This window comes from Canis lupus, chromosome X (genome assembly GCF_048164855.1).
Source record: "Canis lupus baileyi chromosome X, mCanLup2.hap1, whole genome shotgun sequence".
Taxonomy (NCBI): domain Eukaryota; kingdom Metazoa; phylum Chordata; class Mammalia; order Carnivora; family Canidae; genus Canis; species Canis lupus.
The window spans coordinates 32,238,605-32,263,403 of NC_132876.1; the positions used below are offsets into that span (position 1 = coordinate 32,238,605).

The 24,799-nt window shown below is 41.1% G+C and overlaps 1 protein-coding gene across 1 annotated transcript in view; it reads right to left on the reverse strand.

Moving 5' to 3' along the window:
• Positions 1 to 3,599: 3,599 nt before the first annotated feature.
• The window catches only part of SOWAHD (sosondowah ankyrin repeat domain family member D), a 29,326-nt gene continuing 8,126 nt past the window's right edge, over positions 3,600 to 24,799 (reverse strand). The window contains exon 2 of the transcript XR_012026318.1: positions 3,600 to 5,604. The gene's annotated coding sequence lies outside the window, so the exon portion shown is untranslated. The remainder of the gene's footprint in view (positions 5,605 to 24,799) is intronic.

Consider the following 24,799-nt stretch of genomic DNA (forward strand, 5'->3'; position numbering starts at 1 on the left):
GCATGATTCCAGGTCCAGGATCAAAGCCTACATCTGGCTCCCCGTGGGGAACCTGCTTCTCCCTCTGCCTATGTCTCTGCCTGTTTTTCTGTGTCTCTCATGAATGAATGAATGAATGAGAAGAAGAAAAGAAAAAAAAAGGAAGGAAGGAAGGAAGGAAGGAAAGAGAAAAGAAAGAAAAAGAAAGAAAAAAAAGAAAGAAAGAAAGAAAAGAAAGAAAGAAAGAAAGAAAGAAAGAAAGAAAGAAGAAAAGGAAAGAAGGAAAGAAAAAGGAAAAGAACAGAAAAGAAAAGAAAAAAAAAATTCTGAACCAGCTGTGCAAACTTGATCTCTTAAGAGACCTCTCCAAAATCAGGCACCTGGGTGACTCCGTCGGTTACGTGCCTTCTGCTCAGATCATGATCCCAGGGATCCCTGGGTGGCGCAGCGGTTTAGCACCTGCCTTTGGCCCAGGGCGAGATCCTGGAGACCTGGGATCGAATCCCACGTCGGGCTCCCGGTGCAAGGAGCCTGCTTCTCCCTCTGCCTGTGTCTCTGCCTCTCTCTCTCTCTGTGTGTGACTATCATAAAATAAAAAAGGGGGGAAAAAAAAAGATCATGATCCCAGGGTCCTGGGATCAAGCCCCACATCAGGCTCCCTGCTCAGCAGGGAGCCTGCCTCTCCCTCTTCCCACCTGCCACCTCCCCCTGCCCCAGCTCATGCGCACTCTCTCTCTCAAATAAATCTTTAAAAAGAGAGAGATAATTCTCCAAAATCATACCTACCTTGGGTTTCTAAGGATTTGATAACATCTGTAAAAATCAGTTATACCAGGTATTCTCTCATTGTACAGATTAAAAAAGGTTTGCAGCTCTATTCCTGCTAATAGCAATAACATTGTGAGTGCTTAACCTGCCAGGTAGATGGTGTTAGCAGGAATGGCAATGAGAACCAGACTGAACAGTGAAACATTAACTATTTACACTTCACTGATCCTGTTCTATTCCAGAGAAGTGAACATCAAACCCTAGCCCATGTGAAACCCTGGTGGGTGTTTGGGCAGCCAGAGGGGAGTATGGCCCGCAAGAATACTGTGGTCAAGACTAACGTGCACCTGTGTGTGTGCCTGTGTCCATCATATGTCCGTGTCTGAGAGCGGAGGGAGGGAAGCAGACCTTCATCAGAGAAAACTGATTGGGCTGAACACAATAAATGGTTTGACAGCCATTCTTCATTGGGAGCCGTTTTGCTGCTTGCAACCCTCCCTGCCCTGCCCAGGGGACATTTGACAATGCCCGGAGACCCCTTTGCTTCCTACAATGGAAAGGAAGGTGCCACTGACGGCTAGTGGATAGAGACCAGGGATGCTGCTAAACATCCTACGATACACCAGCATTCCCCCCACAGCAAAGAATTGCCCAGCCCAAAATGACAATAGTGATGATTTTGAGAAATCTTGGTTGTTGTTTTTTTAAGATTTTATTTATTCATTCATGAGAGACAGAGAGAGAGAGGCAGAGACATAGGCAGGGACTCAACCCCAGGATCCTAGGATCATGACCTGAGCCACTCAGGTGTCCTGAGAAATCCTGGTTTACGTGCTGCAGCGAGCCAGAGTGAGCTTTTTGAGACACAGATCTGCTCAGCACACCACTCCCCTTTCCCACCACTTCACACTACTCTTGAGGCAAGTCTTTTTTTTTTTAAGATTGTATTTATTTATTAGAGAAAAAGTACAAAGGGGGAGAAGCAGAGGGAGAGAGAGAGTAGGCTCGATCCCTGGACCCTGGGATCATGACCTGAACCAAAGGCAGACGCTTCACCAACTGGCAATCCAGGCGCCCCCGGCGCAAGTCAATATGGCCTAAAAGAAGCGTGGAATGGTTCCTACCCTCTCTTGACTCTAAGCTGGATCCAGCCACGTTGGCTTCTTCTTCTCCCAGAGTACCAAGCTCCATCTTGCCTTAGAGCCTTCCCATGTACTATGCCCTGTAACGAATGTTCTTCCTCTTTACCTTGTGAAACTCCCATTTGTCCTTCAGGTCTCAATCCAGTTTTCACCTCCACAGAGATCTTCCCTGACGACCCACCCCACTCTCCTCTCAATCCAGTTTGGTCCTTCTGCTTTAGTACCTCTGACATCAGTCTGTAGGTTTCCTTCAAACTGGAACTAGAAAGAAATGTGCGTGGTTAACTATCTGCCTCTCTCACTAGACTGTGCTCTCCAAGAATGGGGATGAGTTTTGTCCTGCTCGCTGCTGATTGCTTTCTCCTAACAGCATTTGGCACAAAGGAGGTGCTCAATAAATGTACTGAATGAGCAAGTGAATGAATGAGGGGGAGAACAGGCATGCAAGTGAGCAAGAGCAGGACAAGTCGTATGCCTTAACACATATGCAAAGAGTGAGGAAGCAAGGACTTGCTGGGGAGTTGGAGAAGGCCTCAGCCGGGTTCCCAAGGAGACAAATTGTGAGCCCACCCCCCCAAACACACACAGTGGGTAGGTAGCTGGGTATAGGGTGCTAGAGAAAGGACTTGGAGAATGGGGCATGCCATGCATTGGGAATGGCACTGTTGACACCACTCACCCTCTTGTAGGGGTACCTCCTTCACCACACCAGCAGGCACTTGTCCCTGACAAGGCCACTTGGGACTGCGCGTCTAAGTTGCTGATAGAAACTGGCTGGAGCGGCCAGACCGGACTTGGCTCTCAGCCTGACCTTAAATGAAACTGTTCTCTCAATCAATTGGAACAATTTAGATTCCAGCAGAGCTGAAAATACAGATATCTTAGGCTGCAGAAAGACAAAGATGCACATAACAGTAGCAAGCAGGGAAATGTCAGAGAAGCATCCCAAAAAAGCAAAGACCAGCAGAGTGGGCCAGACCCAAGTCATTTCCTAGAAAAAGCAAAGAAAAAGAGGAAGTTTAAAATTTAACACACAGGGCAGCCCTGGTGGCTCAGCAGTTTAGTGCTGCCTTCAGCCCAGGGCCTGATCCTGGAGACCTGGGATCGAGTCCCATGTCAGGCTCCCTGAATGGAGCCTGCTTCTCCCTCTGCCTGTGTCTCTGCCTCCCTCTCTCTCTCATGAATAAATAAATAAAATCTTAAAAAAAATAAAAATAAAATTTAACACACACCCCCCAAAAAATCTGGATTAACACCTCCCTCCCCCAAAATCTGGAAGCATAGGCTATTTTTAAAATTCTATTAAAATATAACATACAGAAATGTATACTTATTTATTATAAGTGTATAACTCGATGAATTTTTGAAGAGTGAATCCAATTGTGTCACCACCATCCAAGTCAGGAAATAGAACGTGATCAGCATCCCAGAAGCCCCCCTTGGGTACCCTTCCAGTCACTATCACCTCCAGATGTAACCACTGTCCCAACATCTAACAGCAGAGAGTAGTCTTGCCTATTTTTGCACTTTAATATGAATGGAATAATTGACTTTGCATTTACTGTGTCTAATTTCTTTTACTCAATGACCATCATATGCGATTTTGTTATTGCATGCAGTTGTAGATGACTCATTCTCATGGCTATAATTGATTAACCTTAAAAATAAAACTCAGTTATTTTACCAGTAAAAATGGGTTTATTCAGGAATATCAGAGAATTGCATTTCAGGACACGCAAACCAAGGCAAAAGCAGCAAACAAGGAGATGAAGGCTCAGTTGGAAAGGAGAGAGTTGGGAGGGGCGGTTACAAACAAAAAGTCCATTGGAGTAAACTGGCAATTCAAAGCCTGGTGGCTTTTCAATGAAGGGTTGTAACAGTTGCTCATTGGCAGGGCAAGGAGAAAATCATTCTTCCTCTTCCTGGGGTAGTAAAGTAGACAGGCTAGGGTCTGCAATTGACCACAAATGATAGGGTATGGGAGCTTGCCTTTCTGGCCTCCTGACTCCATTTTATTTTTATTATTTTTAAAAGATTTTATTTATTTTGGGAAGTTGGGGGAGAGACCGAGGAGGAAGGAGAGGGAGAAAGAATCCAAACCCAATTCCACCTTGAGCGTGGAACCTGTGGTGGGGCTGGACCTGGAGCTTGATCCTACCACGGGGAGATCACAGCCTGAGCTGCAACCAAGAGTCAGATGCATGACTGGCTGAACCACCCAGGTGCCCCTCCTGCCTCCATTTTATTTTTTTTATTATTTTTAAAATTTTATTTATTTATGATAGTCACAGAGAGAGAGAGAGAGGCAGAGACACAGGCAGAGCGAGAAGCAGGCTCCGTGCACCGGGAGCCCGACGTGGGATTCGATCCCGGGTCTCCAGGATCGCGCCCTGGGCCAAAGGCAGGCGCCAAACCGCTGCGCCACCCAAGGTTCCCCCCCCCCCCCGCCTCCATTTTAAATGAAGTTTCCTTTTATCAATTTTCACAAGTGTTCCAGTGTGTGACTATAACACAATTTATTTCCCCATTTTCCTCTTGATCGGCATTTGGATAGTTTCCAGTTCAGGGCCTTTACAGAGCTGCTCTGAACATCTTGGTATATATCTTTTGTTGAACATGTGTATGCATCTCATTACAAGTGATTTAGTTTTCATTTTATATTTCTCGGGATGTATAGACATAACAAAAATGTTTTTATAATGAGAAGAAAGCTAATTAAAATTTCTACAAGGAACATGTGTTTATAATCAGAAAAAAAATTTTTTTAAGGAACAGGAAAAGTAAACAACTTTCAGGGTTAGAATGGAGCCACTCACATATGTTGCTTTTTTTTAAGTGGGGTGTTTATTTATTTATTTTTTAATTTTATTCATTTATTCATGAGATACAGAGAATGAGAGGCAGAGACACAGGCAGAGGGAGAAGCAGGCTCCATGCAGGGAGCCCGATGTGGGAATCAATCCTGGGACTCCAGGATCAAGCCCTGGGCCAAAGGCAGGCACGAAACCACTGAGCCACCCAGGGATCCCTTTTTTTTTTTTTTTTAAGTGGGGTGTTTAATATAAGCCTTCAAAGGTGTCTCATGGAACCCAAGGTCAGGGGACAGCCAGGCTTTAAGAAGAACCAGAACCAGGGTCTTGAAAGCCATTAAGAAGCCAGGCAGTCTGTGCTCCCTCTGGGGCCTTTCTTGCAGCTTCTTTCTGAATGTCCACTTTATTCTTGTCCTCCTTGGCAGACCTGTTTCCTCTGCTTCTCTTAGAGCAAAGCCAAACATGGCATCCACTCTGTCCCAGAGAGAACTGGGTAGGAATCTCTAAATCCCAACAGCAAGATCATGAGAGGGTGAGCCTGATTGGTCCAGCCAAGAATCAGTCAACTATAGATGAATGGCAGGGTTCTGTGTATGTAAGCATGACTGCCCAGTGGGTGGGCCGGTGCCTAGAGAGAGCCTTATGGACTGAAGCGACATCTCCCAAGAGCATCCCCAGCTCTGAGCTGGGAACAAGACAGCTGCACCACTAGTCCTGGGGTTGCTTCAAGAAATATCTTACTTCTCTGGGCCTCTGTCCTCTTCTGGTTGCTTCTTTCCACCCAGTGCTTTCTACAGTTCTTTATGTTGATTTTTGTTTAAGTTTGCCTTTCTGTGTATTTTCAGAAGTTTCCAAGAATACAGAGATGTGGGAAAGATGACATGTCAAGTAAACAAGAGATGGTCCTGAAATAAATTAGACAAGCTCATGAGCTGTGGGATTTGAAAAAAGACCTACCCTTTTGACCTTAGACCAAATTCTTAGTTTGGGACACAAGGCCAGTTAGAAGTTCAGGCTAGAATAAAATGTTACTTCTCTTTAGAGACTTAAAGATGAGTCCCATGTTCTTTTTTTTAAATAAAGATTTTATTTATTTATTCATGAGAGACACACAGAGAGAGAGAGAGAGGCAGAGACACAGGCAGAGGGAGAAGCAGGCTCAATGCAGGGAGCCCAATGTGGGACTTGATCCCTGGACTCCAGGATCACGCCCTGGGCAAAAGGCAGATGCTCAACCGCTGAGCCACCCAGGTGTTCCAAGTCCCATGTTCTTATCTGGAGCTGCTTGTTCTGGAAGAAGCCCATGTGGCTGCCTTACATACTACAGCCTGGCATCTGAGTTCTCTGAGACATTTATTTACGTGGGTTCCAAACAGCACATGGTAGAGGCAACTTGTTTGATTGCTATCAATTCATTACTGTGGTTGTGTTTGAAAACATTTTTTAAAAGATTTTATTTATTTATTTGAGACAGAGAGAGCACAAGCAGGGGGAGCAGCAGAGGGAGAAGGAGAAGCAGATTCTGCGCTGAACAGGGAGCCCAATGTGGGGCTCAATCCCAGGACCCTGGGATCATGACCTGAGATGGAGGCAGAGGCTTAACCAACTGAGCAACACAAGCACCCCTTGTTTGAAAACATTTTCAAAAATACAGTGACCATAGGCGAAATTGTGTGCAGGACATACAGGAACGCTCTGTAATATTCTTGCAACTTTTCTGTAAATTTATAACTATTTGAAAATAAAACATTTATCTAAAAATAGAATGAAATAGGGGTGTTTGGCTGGCCCAGTTGGTAGAGCATGCAACTCTGGATCTCGGGGTTGTAAGTTCAAGCCCCATGTTGGGGGTATAGATTACTTAAAAATAAATCTAAAAAAAAAAGAAAAAAAAGAATGAAATAACCAACCAAACAGCTAAGCCTAGGGATGAAATTAATTAAGTACACATTTTAGGGGCACTTGGCTGGCTCAGTTAGTAGAACATGCAACTCTTGATCTCGAGGTTGTGAGTTTGAGCCCCACAGTGGGTGTACAGATTACTTTAAAAAAATCTTTTTAAGCCACACTTGGGTGGCTCAGTGGTTGAGCGTCTGCCTTTGGCTCAGCTCATGATCCTGGAGTCCCTGGATCGAGTCCGGTGTCGGGCTTCCTGCATGGATCCTGCTTCTCCCTCTGCCTATGTCTCTGCCTCTCTCTGTGTCTCTCATGAATAAATAAATAAAATCTTAAAAAAAAAGAGTTCCTGGAATAAACCTGTGACCAATATTTTTTCTTTTTTCTTTTTCTTCCCTTCCTCCCTCCCTTTCTCCTTCCTTCCCTTCCTTTTTTACTTTCCTTTGCTTCCTTCTTTATACTTTGACTGGATTGAGGAGGGGATAGACCTTTTCCATTTCAGCAGGCAATTAAGAGAAAGTTCACACCGGTGCAGATATTTAGGAGCAAACTGAAAACTAAAGACTGAAAATGAATGAATAATAAATAAGCTGCTATAAGACTCCCTAATTTATGAAAGGAGTGGAAGTCTGGAGGCCAGCACTATTAGGAAACAGTAAAGGGTCCCAAGAAGATGGAGATGTTCATCTCCAAATAGGAAATGTCAACAATAACATTCACTCATGTAACAAATATTTATAGAACATCTACATGTGTCAAACAATATGCTGGCTGCTGGGGATACAGTGGTGAATAGGCTAGGCATGGACACTGTATTGGGATCTCACAGTCTAGTCCAGTAGCCACACACACACACACACACACACACTTGCAAGTTTCTTGATTTAATACTTATGTGCAACGCATATTTTTGTTTTATTCTATTTTGTTAAAAAATACATTTCATAACCCATTAATAGGTTGCATCCACAGTTTGAAAAACATTGATCTAGTCAGGGAAATAGACACACAGACACTTAATTATCCTACAGTTTTATAAGTGCAATGACAGAGAAGTATTTCTGGAGGCCAAGAGAAGTATTCTGAACTCATATATTTTAAATTAAAAGGTCTGATTAAGCCTAGTGCCAAAACAGTATATGTCCCTAGTGTGAGATGCATTTTTATCCTTTATTTATCTTTTTTCATTTTTGCTTTTTTAAAAAAGATTTTATTTATTTATTCATGAGAGACAGAGAGACAGTGAGAGAGAGAGAGAGGCAGAGACATAGGCAGAGGGAGAAGCAGGCTCCACACAAGGAGCCTGATGTGGGACTCGACCCCCGGATCCGGGGATCACACCCCGAGCTGAAGGCAGATGCCCAACCGCTAAGCCACCCAGGTGTCCCTCATTTTTACATGTTTTATCTTTAATCACCAAAGTGACATTCCTATGTTTCTAATATGCATGTAACCATATACTTAGTATGTAATTTGGGGATCCCAGAATGGCGACATTTTATACAAATAAAAGCTTTGTGCTTTATAAGATTTTCACTGACATTTCAAAGAATACTAGGGACAGTACATTTTTCCATTATCTATTGCTGGGTAACAAACTACCCCTGAACTTAGTGGTCTAAAACATTTTGTTTCCATCATCATTTTGTGAGTCAGTAACTTGAATAGGCCTTCTTTTTTTTTAAAGATTTTATTTATTTATTCATGAGAGACACAGAGAGAAGCAGCAGAGACACAGGCAGAGGGAGAAGCAGGCTCCATGCACCAGGAGCCCGATGTGGGATTCGATCCCGGGTCTCCAGGATCGCGCCCTGGGCCAAAGGCAGGCGCCAAACCGCTGCGCCACCCAGGGATCCCTTGAATAGGCCTTGACTGGATATTGGGAGCAACAGGGCCTGGAGAATCCACTCCCAGGATGGCCTCTTCACTTATGTTGAGAAGGGAAAATTTACCCTTCAAGGTTCTTCTGACTGATCTAAGAATTGTCTTGCTATGAGACAGACTGACAAGGGACAATCAAATTTAATTATATATGTATGAGGAATCCAATAAACATGAGCATTCTAAAGACCGGTAAAATGAGGTATATATGTCATCCTGAGGGTAGGGGCCTGGGACTTCAAAGAGAAGGAAAGCAACTGGCAGGAAGATAGAAAGGAATAAATGTTTGGTAAACATATGTTTACAAGGCCACACAGAAGCAATGGATCATAGAACTTAAATCAAACAGGCCTTGCTAGGTGCTTCCTTGTCTACCATACTTAGTTCATATTACACTGTAGTTATCTATGGTGTTAGTTCTCTTCTTGGAGCAGATTTTTCCTTCAAATTCTTTTAGGCAGCTGGAGGGAAGATCAAAGTTCCTTCCTCAGTCTTTTGGGCCTTGATTGTTTTCAGCTCGAAATAATCTGTGTGTAAAAGTGGCACATCTTGAGGTGATCGTTCTGAACCCCTACACTCACATGCTGAGCACCTTGGCATTCCTTGGTCTGTTTTCCTCCATATGGCGTCTCATCTCCCCAGGGCCTTTCCATGTAGCTTGGGCTTCTCACAACATGGAGATCTCAAGCTAGTTGACTGCTTACATGGCACCTGGCTTGACTGAATGTTCCAAGAAACAAGAACTGGAAGCGGCTGACAGTCTCTTCTGACCTGAGCTCTGAAACCGGCAGCAGGAACATGTTCATGGGACTACAGACTGTGCAGTTGTGCAGGGCTCTCTGCTGAGTTTGATGCCCTGCTTTTGCCATTTTGAAATTATTTTTTAAAATTACTCTATTTTTTTAAGTTTATTTATTGGGATGCCTGGGTGGCTCAGGTGAAGTGTCTGCCTTTGGCTCAGGTCATGATCCCAGAGTCCTGGGATCAAACCCTGTGTTGGGCTCTCTGCTCAACAAGGAGACAGCTTCTCCCTCTCCCTGCTGCTCTGCCCACTTGTGCTCTCTCTCATTCTCTGTCAAATAAGTAAATAGAATCTTTTGTTAAAAAATGAAGTTTATTTATTTTTTTAGTAATCTCTATACCCCATGTTTATTTATTTTTTAGTAATCTTTATACTCGATACCTGATGTAATCAAGATTGAGTTGCATGCTTTTCCAACTGAGCCAACTAAGCACCCCACTATCTCAAAATTCTTAATACATGTTTAGAAGGGATACATTATCAGTTTGGGCTCCGTCCATTATATCTCTTTTGCTGTATTTATTGATCTAAGCATTACAGAACCCACCTGGATTCAGGGTAAGAGGATATAGAACCCACCATTGGGAAGAGCATCAAAGAACTCATGATCACCTTTAATCCTTCACAGCATGGTGTAAGAGAGGGCATAGAGTACTAAAATCAAGAAATCTGAGGTCTGGGGGTACCTGGCTGGCTTAGTCAGAAGAGCATGCGACTTTTGATCTCAGGGTCATGAGTTTGAGTCCCACATTGGATATAGAGATTACCTAAATAAATAAACAAACTTAAAAAAAAAAGAAATCTGAGGTCTAGTCCCAGTTTTATAGCTACAATGGGCCTGCTCCTAACAACCAATTCAGTTTTGGGGACTTTAGTTTCCTTCCACTTGAAATGAGGAAACTGCTTCTAAAGTCATGAACCTCTAGTGCCACATTTGTAACTCTAAATGTATCTGTGATATGGTATTCATTAGAGAAAGTGAAAAAAAAAAAAGTGTTTCCACGGGGCTCACCAAAGGGAGAAAGGCATGGGAACAGAAGGCAAGTGAACTACAAAAAAATGATTTAGTTTAATCAGAAGGACCTTGGATCTAAATTCAAGATTGATTGCCTCCAACTCCCATTTGTTCATTCCATAAACACCCATTATAGACTATGAGGTCGACCCTCAGTGCTGGGGGCTGGGTGCTGGGTGTTGGGCTGCAGTGGTGAGCCACACCCACAGGCTCCCATCTTCACAGACTCACAGTCTACAGGCGAGCATGCAGACATTTGCAGCTCTTAATGCTGAGTGCTGTGGTGAGGAAGGCATGAAACCCTTGTGTACCTGTCCTGAACACGGGAGGGGCTGAGGAAGAGCAAGCTGAGCTCTGAAGGTTGAAGAGGAGTTAGGTCTGAGAGATGGCGTGTGGCATGTTCATTTCCTATGCAGAAGAAAGAGACTGTGAAAAGGCCCAGTCAAGAGGAAGCTGGAAGACTTAGGGAACTGAGAGTCACTGTCTGTGGTGGAAGTACAGAGAAGTACATATTCGGTGGTGGCAGGAGAAGGTGCTGACAGAAGTAGTGATGAGGGATGAGGCTGGAGACATAAGCAGGGGTCAGATCATGGGGAGCCTCTAAGTTTTGAGAGAGATTTTGTTTTTTTATTTTTTTAATTTTAATTTTAATTTAATTTTTTTGAGAGAGAGAGATTTTGAATTCTATCCTGAGGCCCAGAAAAATATCTAAGGTTTCAAAGTTGGACAATGGTCTATCTGGTTTGGGTTTAAGGAGTCATCAGGGTTACTGTGTGGACTGCTGAGATCAGATTGGTTGGAAGTAGGGCAGGGTAGGCTAGGAGTAGACTGGTCAGAGGCTGTGGTTTGCAGTCTGGGTGAGTAATGATGGAGACTCCAGGATCACGCCCTGGGCCAAAGGCAGGCACTAAACTGCTGAGCTACCCAAGGATCACCAGGAATTTTTTAAAAAAGAGTTCAGGGGTGCCTGGCTGGCTCATTGGTAGAGCATGCTACCCTTGAACTCATGGATGTGAGTTCATGCCCCACGTTGTGGGGAGAGAGTACTTAAAAAAAAAAAAGAATTTAGATTTTGGAGAACACTTGGTTCTGGCTGTGAGACCTTGGGCAAGTCACTTACTCTCCCTGAGTCTCAGTTTCCTCAACTTTAAGATGGGAAAATTATGAGAACCTACTAAATTTGGTCTAATAATTAAAGGAGATAATGCATGTAATAGGCTTATTATTGTGCCTGGCACATAGGTGGGTAGCATTGCATAAATGGTAGCTGTTATTATAACAGGAGCACAGGAGGAAAAGAATGGGTACACATGCAAGTCAGTTCATAGGCTTTGTTGCAGAAAGCTGAACAAATTATTTTTAGATATTTTATATATTTTTGATGAAATAAAAGGTGAGGTTATCTATGGAGGGCTATCTGCTAATGTCTCTGGGAATAGAAAAGCCACTTATTTTGCACTGACTAGGAGATAGGATAGTCACTATCATAGAGGGTCAGCAAATTACTGGTCACTAGAATCATCAAGATTTGCTTTTAAATTAAAGTAAAAAAAAGTGGGGTGCTTGGGTGGCTCAGTTGGTTGAGCACTGACTCTTGGTTTCAGCTCATGTCATGATCTCAGGGTCGTGAGATGGAGCCCTGCGTTGGGTTTCACACTTAGCAGGGAGTGTGCTTGGGATTCTCTCTCTTCCTCTCCCTTTGCCCCTCCCCCAGCTCCTACTCTCAGTCTCTCTCAAATAACCAAATCCTTTAAAAAAAATTAAGTAGGGACACCTGGGTGGCTCAGCGGTTGAGCATCTGCCTTCGGCTCAGGGCATGATCCCAGGATCCGGGATTGACTCCCACATTGGGTTCCCTGCATGGAGCCTGCTTCTCCCTCTGCCTTTGCCTCTGTTTCTCTCTCTTTGTGTCTCTCATTAATAAATAAATAAAATCTTTTTAAAAAATCAAAGTAAAAATGGAAATAGCAGAATGACTCCTGATTTTGTAGCCTAGTACTGAAACTTGTATACAGTGCAGTCACAAGTATTTGTTCATCCGATTTTTTCCTGATCTAGTTTATTTTTTTAAAAGATTTCATTTTTTGTCTTTTTATTTTTTAAAAATATTTTATTTATTTATTTGACAGAGAGAGCACAAGCAGGGGGAGTGGCAGGCAGAGGGAGAGAGAGAAGCAGGGTCCTCACCAAGCAAGGAGCCCAATGTGGGGCTCAATCCCATGACCACAGCATCATGACCTGAACTGAAGGCAGATGCTTAACCAACAGAGTCACGTAGGTGCCCTAAAGATTTTATTTTATTTTTAAAATAATCTCTACACTCAACGTAGGGCTCAAACGTACAACCTTGAGATCAAGAGTCATGTGCTCTCCCATCTGAGCCAGACAGGTGCCCCCCTAATGCAGTTTTTTAATAGACTTTCTAAAGAACAGTTTGAGATTTACCAAAAAAATGAGAGGATAATACAGAGTTAAAGTTCATGGTTTATTTGGATTTTCTTAGTTTTTATCTAATATTCTTTTTCTGTTCCACGATTTCATCCACCTTGCATATAGTTGTTATGTCCTTTTAGGCTCCTCTTGGCTGTGATAGTGTCTTGGACTTTCCTTTTTGATGACCTGGACAGTTTTTTTTCTTTTTGGTCACTTTTTAAATTTTAAATTCAATTAATTAACATATAATTATTAGTTTCAGAGGTAGAGGTCAGTGATTCATCAGTGTTATATAATACTCAGTGCTGATTACATCACATGCCCTCCTTAATGTCCATCACCCAGTTACCCCATCCCCCCACCACCCTCCCTTCCAGACCTTGACAATTTTGAGGGGTACTGGTCAAATATTTTGTAGGATGCCCCTATATTGGATTATTTGATGTTTTTCTCATTTTTAGACAGAGGTTATAAGTTTTGGGGAGGAAGATGACAGAGAAAAAGTGCCATTCTCATCAGATCACATCAAGGGTACATATTATCAATATGATTTATCACCCTTGATATTAACCTTGATCACCTGGCTGAAGTAGTGTTGGTCAGGCTTCTCCACTGTAAAGTTACTTTCCCCCTTCTCAACTGTACTTCTTGGAAGGAAGTCACAATATGCTGCACTCTCTGAAGGAGTGGGAAGCAGACCATAAGGAAGGCATATCCCTATAAATTATTTGGAATAATTCTGCATGTGAGATTTGCCTCTTCTTTCCTATTTATTTATCTATTTATTTATTTGTTCTATCATTTCTTTATATCAAAATGGACATGGATATTTCTTTTATACTTTGTGTTATAATCCACTATCTCCCCAGCCCTAGAATCAGCCATTTCTCCAAGGAAACAAGGAACCTTGGTTTCTTGTATTAGAGAATGGTATTAGAAACCATGATCTGAGGCAGCCGGGTGGCTCAGCGGTTTGGCTTCACTTTCAGCCCAGGGCGTGATCCTGGAGACCCCGGATCGGGTCCCACATTGGGCTCCCTGCATGGGGCCTGCTTCTCCCTCTGCCTGTGTCTCTGCTTTTCTCTCTCTCTCTCTCTCTCTCTCTCTCTCTGTCTCTCTCTGTCTCTCATGAATAAATAAAATCTTTAAAAAAAAGTGAACTATGGATTTAATTACATCTGTAAAACCTTCACTGCAACACCTAGATTACTGTTTGAATAAATGAGGACTGTAGCCTAGCTAAGCTGACACATCAAAAAGACCATTCCATCTTTAAAAGGCTCCAAATCCTGGAGCACCTCATCCATTGACTGTGTTCCATAAATGTACATTTTCTGTATTACTGAGGAGTACCCCCTTATGAACTAAAGCTTTCAGACTGTTACATATTCAGAATAGAGGGTTTTTTTTAAGTAAGTTCCATGTCCAATGTGGGGCCTAAACTCAAGACCCCAAGATTAGGAATCACATGCTCTACCAACTAAGCCAGCCAGGTACCCCCTAGGCTGTTACATATTCAGGATGCATCATAAAGTTCTTGCCTTCTTCAACTGAACTACTGGATATTTTACTCTGGTCATAATCATCCAGGGCCCCCAATGTGAACATCATTTATCATACTGAGCTGAGCTCACAGGGATGTCTCAGGGCCTCTGCAGCCTGGAAAACACTTTACCCCCAAGCCCAGGAGCATCGTTTACTCCACATCCTTTAGTTTATCTGTCAATTTTCTTTTTAAGTTCACTTATTTAGTTAGTTAGTAATCTCTACATCCAATGTGGGGCCTGAACTCACAACCCTGAGATCAAGAGTCACATGCTCTTCTGAGCCAGCCAGGTGCCTCCTCTCTGTGAGCTTTCTATTTACAGACTTCTTCCTCCTTGCCTTTCTGAGGGCTGCCACTTCTCACAGTCATCATCCCAACTCTCCTACACACCACATGCAACAATTTTGCTGGGTGATGAGGACTGAAAGCCAAGTGTACACAGGTTGCTGTGGGAACAAATGTCAGTCCTATGGGTCTCTCTCTGTCCTTGAGGTTGAGACAAGTGTCAAATATGAAACGGATGGGCCTAAAGCATTATGCAAAAGGAATGCTCATATTTCTGTACTGGGTACTGGAGATATAAGAATAAATGAGAGTTGATACTTTCCTTTCATTATTTATTCAGTAGCTCCCTCTGTGTGTGTTATGTACAAGGTAAAGGTTATAAAGCGATTAGCTAATCTTTCAGCAGAAAATTAGCAGGCCAGATGGAGATGGCATGATATATTCACAGTGCTGAAAGGAAAAACCTACAACCAAGAATACTCTACCCGGCAAGGTTATCATTCAGAATTAAAGGAGAGATAGAATTTCTAAGGCAAAGAAAAGTTAATGGGGTGCCTGGGTGGCTGAGTCGATTGGGTGTGTGACTCTTGGTTTTGGCTCAGGTCATGATCTCAGAGTGGTGAGATCAAGCCCCACATTAGGCTCTGTGCTCAGCATGGAGTCTGCTTGAGATTTACCCCCCCCCCTTCTACCCTTTCTTGCTCTCTCTCTCTTTCTCTCAAATAAATAAATAAATGAATAATCTTTTTAAAAAGTTAAAGCAGTTCATCACCACTAAACCAGCCTTCCAAGAAATGCTAAAGGGTCTTTAAGCAGAAAAGGATATAACTAGAAGTAAGAAAATTATGAAAAAAATTTCATTGGTAAAAGCAGATATGGAGTAAAGGTAATATAGACCAATCGATTATAAAGCTAGTATGAATAGTAAAAGACAAAAGTAATAAAATTAATTACATCTAAAAAATTAATTCAGGGATTCACAAAATAAAAAGATGTAAAATATGACATCATATACATAAAACATGGATTAGGAGGAGTAAAAATGTAGTGCTTTTAGAATGCATTTGATCTTAAGTCACCATCAACTTAATATAGACTGCTATAAACTTACGATGTTACATATGAACCTCATGGTAACCACAAACCAAAAACCTATAATAGATACGCAAAAAATAAAGAGAAATCCAAAGATAACACTAAAGAAAGTCATTAATCAACAAGGGAAGTGAACAAGAGAAGAAAAAAAGGAACAGGAAACTACAAAAATGACCAGAAAACAATTAACAAAATTGGCAATAAGTACATACCCATCAATAATTACTTTAAAAGCAAATGGTCTAAATGCTCCAATCAAAAGACTAGGATTACTGAATGGATTAAAATAACAAAATAAGACCCATCCATGTGCTGCCTACAAGAGACTCACATCAGACTTAAAGACACATACAAACAAAAAGTGATTAATGGAAAAATATACTCCATGTAAATGGAAGCAAAAATATAAAAGGTGGGGTAGCTTACTTACATCAAACAAAATAGACTTTACAAGAAATAAGGTAATAAGAGACAAAGAAGAACATTACATAATGATAAAGGGATCAATCCAACAAGAGCATATAACAATTGTATATGCACCCAACAGGGGAGTACCTAAGTATATAAAGCAAATATTGACAGATATAAAGGAGAATGTGACAGTAATACAATAATAGTAGGGGACTTTTTAAAATAATTAATTAGTTATCTGAGAGAGAAAGCATATACCCAAGAGTAAGCACAAGCAGGGAGAGGGACAGAGGGAGAAGGAGAAGCAGACGCCCTGCTGAGCAGAGAGCCCCATGTGGGGCTCGATTTCAGGACCCTGAGGTCATGGCCTGAGCCAAAGGCAGACACTTAGTCGATTGAGCCACCTAGGTGCCCCAATAGTAGAGGACTTTAACACCCACTTACATCAGTTGATAGATAAATCATGCAGACAGAAAATCAGTAAGGAAAAAATGGCTTTGAATGACACGTTAGACCAAATGGACTTAACACATATATACAGAACATACCATCCCAAAATAGCAGAATACATATTCTTTTCAAGTGCATATGGAACATTTTACAGGATAAATCCCATGTTATGTCACAAAACAAGTCTCAATACATTTAAGAAGACTGAAATAATATCAAACATTTTTTCCAACCACACGGTTTGAAACTAGAATTCAATTATAAGAAAAAAACAGGAAAAAAACACAAATATGTAGAGGCTAAATAATATGCTACAAAACAACAAATGAGTCAGCAAAGAAATAAAAAGGAAATCAAAATATACCTAGAGGCAAATGAAAATGGAAACATAATAGTTCAAAATCTTTGGGACACAGAAAAAGCAGTTCTAAGAGGGAAGTTTTAGCAACACAAGCCTACCTCCAGATACAAGGAAAAAAGTCTCAAACAATCTAACCTTACACTCAAAGGAACTAGAAAAAGAACAAAGAAAGCCCAAAGTTAGTAGAAGGAAGAAAATAATAAGAATGAGAATGGAAAAAAAAAAAAAGAATGAGAATGGAAACATAAAACAGAGACTAAAAAAAACAAGAAAAATCCCTCACACAACCCAACAGTAGAAAAGATCAATAAAACCAAGAGTTGGTTCTTTGAAAAGATAAATGATATTGACAATCCTTCAGCCAGACTCATCAAGAAAAAAAGAGAGGACTCAAATATATAAAATAAGAAATGAAAGAGGAGAAGTTACAACCAAAGAAATATGAAGAATTATAAGACACTACTAAGAAAATTATAAGCCAATAAAATTGGACAACCAGGAAAAAATGCATAAATTCCTAGAAACATACAATTTTCTGAGCCGGAATCCGGAAGAAATAAAAAATCTAAACAGACCAATTGCTAGTAACAAAATTCAATTGGTAATCAAAAACTCTTAAAAATGGGCAGCCCAGGTGGCTCAGTGGTTTAGCACTGCCTTCAGCCCAGGGTGTGATCCTGGAGACCCCTGATCGAGTCCCATGTCAGGCTCCCTGCATGGAGCCTGCTTCTCCCTCTGCCTGTGTCTCTGCATCTCTGCATCTCTCTCTCTCTCCGTGTGTGTGTGTGTGTGTGTGTGTGTGTCTCATGTATAAATAAATAAAATCTTTTTAAAAAATAAACTCCCAAAAAATGAAAGTCCAGGACAAAATGAAAGTCCAGGACCAATTGGCTTCACTGGTGAATTCTACCAAACATTTATTATTTTTATTTTTTTTAAGATTTATTTATTTATTCATTCAGAGAGAATGAGAGAGAGGCACAGACACAGGCAGAGGGAGAGGGAGAAGCAGGCTCCACACAGGACGCCCAATGTGGGACTCGATCCCGGGTCTCTAGGATCACACCCTGGGCCGCAGGCGGCACTAAACCACTGCACCACCAGGGCTGCCCTCTACCAAACATTTAAACAAGAGTTATACCTATCCTTATCAAACCATTCCAAAAAAGAGGAATCCTTCCAAATTCATTCTATGAAGCCACCATTACCCAAACACCAAAGTCAGGCACTACAAAAAAAAAAAAAAAAAAAAAAAAAAACAGAAAAAGAAAATTACAGGCCGATATCCTCGATGTACATAGATGCAAAAATCCTCAATACATATTAGCAAACCGAATTTAAGAATACATTAAAAGAAGCATTCACCATGATCAAGTAGGGTTTATTCAATATTCACCAATCAATCAACATGATACACCACATTGACCTAATGAAGGATAAAAATCATATGATCATCTCAATAGATGCAGGAAGACCATTTGACAAAATTCATCATCTGTTCATGATAAAAACTCTTGACAAAGTGAGTTTAGAGGGAATATACCTTAACATGATAAAGGCCATATATAACAAACCTACAATTAACATCATATTCAATGGTGAAAAGCTGAAAGCCTTTCCTTTAAGATTAGGAGCAAGACTAGGAGGTTCATTCTTACCACTTTTATTCAGCATAGCACTGGAAGTCCTAGCCACAGCAATCAGACAAGAAAAAGAAATAAAAGGCATTGAAATAGGGCTGGTTGGGTGGCTCAGTGGTTGAGCATCTGCCTTCAGCTCAGGGCGTGGTCCTGGAGTTCTGGGATTGAGTCCCACATCAGGCTCCCTGTGGGGAGCCTGCTTCTCCCTCTGCCTGTGTCTCTGCCTTCTCTCTGTGTCTCTCATGAATAAATAAGTTAAAAACATTTTTAAAGGCATCGGATAGATAAAGGAGAAGTAAAGGGATGCCTAGGTGGATCAGTGGGTTAAGCATTCAACTCTTGATTTTGGCTTAGGTCATGATCTCAGGGTTGGGATATTGAGCCTTGCATTAGGCTCTCTGCTGAGTGTGAAGCCTGCTTGGGATTCTCTTTCTCCCTCTTCCCCTCTTCCCCTCCCTGGTTCATGTGCGCTCTCCTTCTCTCTGTCTCTCTCATAAATAAATAAATAAATAAATAAATAAATAAATAAATATTAAAAACAGATTCTATCTCTTCCTCTGCCCCTCCTCCCCACTCACACTCTCTAAAAAAGAAGAACAGAACAGAAGAAGAAGAAAAAAACTTTCACTATTTGCAGATGACATGATACTATATGTGGAAAACTCCAAAGACTCTACTGAAAACTAGAACTAATAAATGAACTCAGTAAAGTTACAGGATACAAAATTAATATGCAGAAATGTGTTATATTTCTGTACACTAATAACAGAAAGATAAATGAAGAAAACAATCCCACTTACAATTGCATCAAAAAGAAAAAAATACCTAGGAACAAATTTAACCAAGGAAGTGAAAGACCTGTACTCTGAAAAACTCTAAGACAGTGATGAAAGAAACTGAAGATGATGTAAGTAAATGGAAAGACATTCCATGTTCGTGGATGGGAAGAATATTGTTAAAATGTCCTTACTACCCAAAGCAATCTACAGATTCAGTGCAATCCCAATAAAAACACCAATAGTGTTTTTCACAGAACTACAAATAATCCTAAAATTTGTATGGAACCACAAAAGGCCTTGAATAACCAAAGAAATCTTGAGAAAGAAGAACAAAGTTGGAAGTATCACAATCCCAGATTTAAAACTATACTACAAAGCTACAGTAATCAAAATGGTATGGTACTGGCACAAAAATAGACAGATCAATGGAATGGGATAGAGCACCCAGAAAGAAACCCATGCCTATATCGCCAATTCTTCTATGACAAAGGAGGCAGAAATATACAATGGGTTAAAGACAGTCTCTTCAAAAAATAATGTTGGGAAAACTGGACAGCAACATGCAAAAGAATGAAACTGGACCACTTTCAAGCACCATACATAAAAATAAAATTAAAGATAAAAGACCTAAATGTAAGACCTGAAACCATAAGACTCCAAAAAAAAAAAAAAAAAAGCACCTAGGGTACCTGAGTGGCTCAGTTGGTTAAGCATCCGACTCTTGATTTAATCTCAGACCATGATCTCAGGGTCGTGGGATTGTGCTGCACATCTGGCTTCATGCTCAGTGGGGAGTCTGCTTGAGATTCTCTCTCTCCCTCTCCCTTTGCCCTTATCCTACCACTCTCTCTCTCTCAAATAAATAAATAAATAAATAAATAAATAAATAAATAAATCTTTTTTAAAAAGCAGTAATCTCTTAGTAATCTATTAGTCTTAGCAATATTTTTCTAGATCTATCTCCTCAGGCAAGGGAAACAAAAGGGAAAATTAAATAATTGCAACTATATCAAAGTAAAAAACTTTTGCACAGTGAAGGAAACCATCAAGAAAAGAAAAAGGTAACCTATTGAGTGTGAGAATGTATTTGCAAATGATGTATCTGAAAAGGCGTTAATATCCAAAATATATAAAGAACTCATACAACTCAACAAACAAAAACCCCAAATAGTCTGATTTTAAAATTGCCAAAGGGCCTGAATAGGCATTTTTCCAAAGACATACAGATGGCCAACACACGCATGAAAGGATGCTCAACATAACTCATCATCAGAGAAATATAAATCAATACCACAAAGAGATATCATTTTATACCAGTCAGAATGGGTAGTATTAAAAAGACAAGAAATCACAAGTGTTGGGGAGGATGTGGAGAAAACGGAAGCCCTCATTCACTGTTGGCAGAAATGTAAGTTGGTCCAGCCACTATGGAAAACATATGGAGGTTCCTCAAAAAATAAATAACACAGGGGCACCTGGGTGGCTCAGTGGCTGAGCATCTGCCTTTGGCTCAGGGAGTGATCCTGGGGTCCTGAGATCGAGTACCACATTGGGCTCCCCCAGGGAGCCTGCTTCTCCCTCTGCCTGTGTCTCTGCCTCTCTCTCTGTGTCTCTCATGAATAAATAAATAAAATCTTTAAAAAATTAATAACGCTAATATCACATGATCTAGTAATTCCACTGCTGGTTATTTACCCAAAGATAATGAAAACACTACTTCAAAAAGATACATGCACACCTATATTTCTTGCAGTATTATTTATAATAGCCAAGATATGGAAGCAACTTAAGTCCATCAGTACAAGCGTTTGTGGGATATATATGCAATGGAATCATAGCCATAAAAAATAATGAAATCTTACCATTTATGACAACATGGATGGACCTAGAGGGTGTTATGCCATGTGAAATAAGTCAGAAAAAGATACTACCATAGGATTTCACTTTTATATGGAATCTAAAAAACAAAAGAACAAACAAAATAGAAACAGACTCATGAACACAGATAACAAAATGGTGGTTACCAGAGGGGAAAGAGTAGTGGGACAGAAGAAATAGTTGAAGGGGATTAAGAGGTACAAATTTTGGGGCACCTGGCTGGCTCAGTCAGTAGAGCTGGTGACTCTTAATCTCAGGGTTATGAGTTCAAGCCCCACATTGGGCATGGAGCCTACTTAAAAAAAATAAAAGGTACAAACTTTCAGATACAAAAGAAATAAATCACAGGGATAAAAAATACAGCATGGGGAATATAGTCAATAATATTATAATAATTTTGTATGGTTGACAAATAGTAACTACACTTATCATGATGAGCATTTTGTAATATATATAATTGTTGAATTACTATATTGTACACTTAAAACTAATATAATATTGTATGTCAACTATATTTCAGTTTAAAAAACTAAAGTGTAGGGGAGCCTGGGTGGCTCAGTTAGTTGAGTGTCCAACTCTTGATTTTGGCTCAGGTCATGATCTAAGAGTCATGATCTTAGGATCATGAGATCAAGCCCAGTGTCAGGCTCTGTGCTCAATGGAAAGTCTGCTTGAGATTTTCTCTCTCTCTGCCCCCCACCTCTGCTCATGCTCATGCGCGCTCTCTCTCTCTAAAATAAGTAAATAAATAAAAAAATACAGTTTAGTGGTTTTTAGTATATTTACAGTTATGTGCAACCATTACCACAGTCACTTTTTGAAAATTTTAATTTTTATTTCTTTTAAAGGTTAATTTATTTAAGTAATCTCTGCTCCCAACATGAGGCTAGAACTCACAACCCCAAGATCAAGAACTGCATGCTTGGGGCACCTGGGTGACACAGTTAAGTGTCTGACTCTTGATTTTGGCTCATGTCCTAATTTCACAACCCTGATATCATGACGTGAGCCAAAATCCAAAGTCGGATGCTTAACCAACTGAGCTACCAAGGGGCCCCAGGATTTCGTTCTTTTTGGATGGCCGAGTAATATTCCATTGTATGTATGTACCACATCTTCTTTGTCCAGTCATCATCAGTTGATGAACACTTGGGCTCTTTAAAATACACTTATCTTGATGAGCACTGAGTAATGTATAGAATTGTTGAATTAGTATATTGTACACCTGAAACTAATATAATACCATATGTTAACTCTACTGGAATTTTTTTCTTTTTTTTTAAGATTTATTTATTCATGAGAGATACACACACACAGAGAGAGAGAGAGAGAGAGAGAGAGAGAGAGGCAGAGACACAGGCAGAGGGAGAAGCAGGCTCCACGCAAGAAGCCCGATGCGGGACTCGATCCTCAGACTCCAGGATCATGCCCTGGGCTGAAGGCAGGTGCTCAACCGCTGAGTCACCCAGGCATCCCTAAATAATTTTTTTAAAATTTATGATAGTCACAGAGAGAGAGAGAGAGAGAGAAAGAGAGAGAGAGAGAGAGGCAGAGACACAGGCAGAGGGAGAAGCAGGCTCCATGCACCGGGAGCCCGACGTGGGATTCGATCCCGGGTCTCCAGGATCGCGCCCTGGGCCAAAGGCAGGCGCTAAACCACTGCACCACCCAGGGATCCCCCTAAATAAATTTTTAAAAGAAAAGAGTTGCATGCTCTTCCAACTGAGCCAGTCAAGCACCCCTCCATAGTCCATTTTAGAACATTTTCATCACCTCGAAAAGAAATTCCCTGCCCTTTAGCTATCAACTTGTAGTCTCCCATCCTCCACAGCCCTAGGAAACCATCAATCTCCTTTCTGTCTCTATGGATTTGACTATTCTGGACATTTCATATCAATGGGATCATATAATAGAAGGTATTTTGTGACTGGCTTATTTCACTTCTCATTACCTTTTCAACGTTCATCCACATTGTTGCGTATATCAGAATTTCATTCCTTTTCATGGCCAAATAATATTCCATCATATGGAAACCCCAAATTTTGTTCATCTATTCATCTATCTGTTGATAGACATTTATCGATAGACATTAGGGTTATTTTTACCTTTTGGCTATTATGAATGATGTCACTATGAACATTCATATAGAAGTTTTTGTGCGGATATACGCTTTCATTTCTCTGAGGTAAGGAACTCCTGGGTGGGCTCAGCAGCTAAGCATCTGCCTTTGGCTCAGGGCATGATCCTAGGGTCCTGGGATTGAGTCCCGCATCAGGCTTCCTGCATGGAGCCTGCTTCTCCTTCTGCCTGTGCTTCTACCTCTGTCTCTGTGTCTCTCATGAATAAATAAATAAATAATCTTTAAAAAAAGTCATTTTTCCTAAGTAGATACCTAGGAGTGGAATTTCTGGGTTATATAGTAAACAGATTGTTGTACCAATTCCAACGTGTGTGTGTGTGTGTGTGTGTGTGTGTGTGTGTCGGGGGCGGGGTTCCCCACGCTAACAAGGAGAAACTCTCCCACGCCAGCTGAGTATCCTACAGTTTAACTCAATTTCACTTAATTCTGACACTATCTACTGAGAGTATCAGATTCCACAAGTTGAGGACGGAGTCCTAGAAGACTCACCCCCTCCTCTGCCAACTTTAGATACCAGTCATAAACCCAGATGTCACCTGTGCTTCTGACTGACCAGCTATAGAGTGCAGATTCCATGGCCCCTTTCTTTGGGTTTGATTAATTTGCTGGAACAGTTCAGAGAAATCAGAGAAACATTTTACTTATTAGGTCCCGAGTTTATTATAAAAGGATATGACTCAGGAAGAGACAGATGGAAGAGATGCATAGGGCAAGGCATGGGAAAGGGGCTCAGAGCTGACATGCCCTCCAGGGTGCCACTCAGCCAGCACCTCCATGTGTTTACCAGCCCAGAATCTCTTTGAACCTTGTCCTTTTGGGTCTTTGTGGAGGCATAACATAGCCCCAGTTGATTAAATCATTGGCAATTGACCATGGACTCAACCTCCAGGCCCTCTTCCTTCCCAGGAGGTTTTGCGAGGAGGTACTGAAAGTTCCATTCCTATTATCAAAGTTGATTCCCCTGGCAACTAGCCCTCATCTTAAGGGCTTTCCAAAAATCACCTGTTTAACATAACAAAAGACACCATGCTCACTCTTATCACAGGAAATTCCAAAGGTTTAGGGGCTCTGGGCCTGGAACAAGGTCAAGACCAAATATATATTTATTATAAATCACAATATCACATTGGTAAGTCTATGTTTCACTTTTTGATGAGCTGCCAGACTGCTTTCTAAAGGGGATGCACCATTTTACATTCCTACCAGCAGAGTATGAGGGTTCTAATTTTTCTGCATCTTTGCCCAATGCTTGTTATAATCTGGTTTTTAAAAGATATTTATTTGTTTGTTTGACAGAGAGAGAGAGCACAAGCAGGGGGAGCAGCAGAGGGAAAAGGAGAAGCAGGCTCCCCGCCAAGCAGAGCTGGACTCAGGGCCCAATCCCAGGAACCTGGAATCATGACAAACCAAAGGCAGATGTTTAACCAACTAAGCCACCCAGGTGCTCCTAATCTGCCTTTTTGATAACAGCGATCCTAGTAAATATAA